Source organism: Perca fluviatilis, chromosome 8, assembly GCF_010015445.1.
Source record: "Perca fluviatilis chromosome 8, GENO_Pfluv_1.0, whole genome shotgun sequence".
Lineage (NCBI taxonomy): Eukaryota > Metazoa > Chordata > Actinopteri > Perciformes > Percidae > Perca > Perca fluviatilis.
The window spans coordinates 3,266,606-3,269,802 of record NC_053119.1 but is presented as its reverse complement, the minus strand read 5'-3'; the positions used below and the strand labels follow the sequence as shown (position 1 = coordinate 3,269,802).

Genomic DNA, 3,197 nt, shown 5'->3' with positions numbered 1-3,197 from the left:
TATATATATAAATATATACAAAAGGGCTTTAAACTGACACACAAATGCAGGTAAAAATTAACTTTGGCGGGTAACATTTTAAAGTTACTAGCCAATTTGCCCAGTGATGAATAAGGCGAAGCGTCTGTTTGAATCGGCAGGCTGCAGAAACGATGCGACAAGTCTGTTTCCAGATTGGTGTGTATTCTGCTTAGACGTTTGGGCAGCTAAAACAGAGAAGACGAACGTAACGGAGACAAACAAACCAGAGGAGCCGAAATTAAAGTTAGTTAGGAAACAAACGTGGCTAGTGGAAAATCTGATTGGCTGGTAACTTTAAAAATCTACTAGCTGTGTTGGCTGGTGATCAAAAAAGTTAATGTAAAGCCATATATATATATATATATATATATGGCCATATATATATGGTACAGGCCAAAAGTTTGGACACACCTTCTCATTCAATGTGTTTCTTTATTTTCATGACTATTTACATTGTAGATTCTCACTGAAGGCATCAAAACTATGAATGAACACATATGGAATTATGTACTTAACAATAAAGTGTGAAATAACTGAAAACATGTCTTATATTTTAGATTCTTCAAAGTAGCCACCCTTTGCTTTTTTTGATAACTCTGCAAACCCTTGGTGTTCTCTCAATGAGCTTCATGAGGTAGTCACCTGAAATGGTTTTACCTTCACAGGTGTGCTTTGTCAGGGTTCATTAGTGGAATTCTTTCCCTTATTAATTATAAAAGCAAAGGGTGGCTACTTTGAAGAATCTAAAATATAAGACATGTTTTCAGTTATTTCACACTTTTTTGTTAAGTACATAATTCCATATGTGTTCATTCATAGTTTTGATGCCTTCAGTGAGAATCTACAAATGTAAATAGTCATGAAAATAAAAAGGAAACGCATTGCATGAGAAGGTGTGTCCAAACTTTTGGCCTGTACTGTATATATCTATATATATATCCAGGCAGGTCAATACAGAATTCAGGTAACAGTCTGGATATTTAGTGTCTGTTAAGCCAAATTGAGGCAGACTCAGATCAAGTGTGGGAATGCCGTCGAATTTTAGAGATGGTTTTAAAGACCTGGGCCCGTATTCATAAAGAATCTAAGAATCCTCTCAGAAAACTCTTAATTTAGCTTAAAAACTCTTATGTAGGAGTCTTAGCCTAAGAGCAATTCGGGAACGATCTGAGAGCAACTCTAAGTAAGGAAAAGACAAAAACTTTTATCTTAGTGAGGAAGCGGGGTTGACCCCGTTGCCATGTATGACACAATCTTTTGAAGACTGTGATTGGTTGGTTGTCCAAGAAGGAAAAAAAGAGTAAAGGGTCTATTCTAAGCCTTCACTTTGAAATTACATGTGTAATTTTTCCTTATTTGACCGTTCTCACACACACACACACACACACACACACACACACACACACACACACACACACACACACACACACACACACACACATTATATATGTGTATATAAATCCTTTTTTTTATTTACCATGCTGTTAATTTCCTAAAAAGGTATTTGATTGGCTTAGAATGATAAAAATCGTTCCACTCTTTCCAATTACACTGATTAATGGCATGTCTATTTAAGTGGTGGTTTGAATGTTGGTTTTAATGTATCAAACATGGAATCAAAACCAAGAAGGGCGAGAAAGCCCAACTGGACAGAGGAACAGTGTTTACTGTTAGCCCAGTTAGTGGAGGAACACAAGGCCATTCTTAAAGGAAAATTCACACAGCACGTGGACACGTGGCACGTGTCACAGCACGGGACAAGAAGCAGACATGGGAGCGTATAGCACAAACTATTAACGGTTCATTCCCCCTGCTTGTGCGCACCAATGAAGACTGTGAGAAACGCTGGTATGTGTTGCAATCAAAAGCCAGAGAGGAAATTGCAGCACACAAGCGGGAGTCTTCACGCACAGGTGAGTGCTATAACACTTTTTTGTACGCTGGCAAACTTATCTCTAACAATTATATATGTATAGCCTACTGTACATGTGGTCCACTGTATTGTTTTTTAGGGGGGGGACCACCTGCTAAACAGCTGTCCCAAGTAGCCCAAACCGTTTTTAACATCTTAGGTCACTCAGAAACGAGTATCACCGGTTTGAAGGAGGGCACAGACAGCTCAATGATTCAGCTGGTGGAACTACAAAAATGGTAATTTTAATAAACCAACAGCCAAGTAACACAATATAAAGACACATTTTTATTTAACATAGGCAAGGCCATTTCTATCTGGCATTCTATGAACGGAGAAAAAATGAAATAAATTGGCCTACATTTATTTTAAATAACAGACATTAAATGTTTTCTCCCTTCAGTAGCACAGAGCCTTCAGCAGAGGAATGGGGACCGTCGACATCGCAGGTGGGCGACCCTCAGCCCGAAGCGCCTCATTCCTTCTGCTGCCACCGCAGCTGCTCCAACACCATCCCTAGTAGACCAAAAACTGGAGATGGAGATGGATGTCCTAAAGCAGCAGAAAACAGTACTCCATCTACAGGAGGAGTACTACAAACTAAAAATTGAGCTACTCAAAAATAAAACTAATAACAAATAATATTTTTTTGTGTCTTCATAATATCTTTCTAATGAAAATGTTGGCTAAGGTGTGTCTGTTTAGTCACGGTTTTTATATTACATTCACAGTAACTTACATGAAATGCAAATTAGTAAACTGAGCTCTGTAAGGATTCCCACTTTGGGACAGATCCCTCCCTTGTGGAGGGTATTCTTCATCATCCTCTTCATCAGCCCGATTGTCCGTGGGAGGGTCTGCAATTTGTCTAGCTTTACAGATGTTATGAAGCACTGCACAGGCTGTTATCACTTTGCAGACCTTTTCTGGTGCCAGTCGCACCTCTCCATGCAAAATGTGAAAGCGCCTCTTTAGTTGACCAATACCCCGCTCAACTACGGCTCGTGTTTTCTTGTGAGCTCTGTGAGTTAATGAAAATTAACAGAATTCAGTTGATATTTTCAAAACAAAATGGTAGGTTATTTATGGGAAGTAGAGTAGCCTACAAATACTACTGCAACACATTTGTTGTTCTCTAAATTTGAAGTCCACACACATTAAGTGTATGTGTTGTCACTGTTACCTGTTGTAATTTAGCTGTGACCCCTGGTCAGGACGGAGGTAAGGTGTGAGGAGCCATGGTTTACAAGGATAACCACTGTCC

General features: G+C 39.1%; 1 long non-coding RNA gene across 1 annotated transcript; it reads left to right on the top strand.

The window, feature by feature from the left end:
* The first annotated feature begins 1,489 nt into the window (after positions 1 to 1,489).
* Positions 1,490 to 2,462, top strand: LOC120564457. Its single transcript, XR_005640105.1, has 3 exons — positions 1,490 to 1,934; positions 2,034 to 2,172; positions 2,337 to 2,462. It is a non-coding gene; the product is annotated as an uncharacterized LOC120564457 (long non-coding RNA).
* The last annotated feature ends 735 nt before the right edge of the window (positions 2,463 to 3,197 follow it).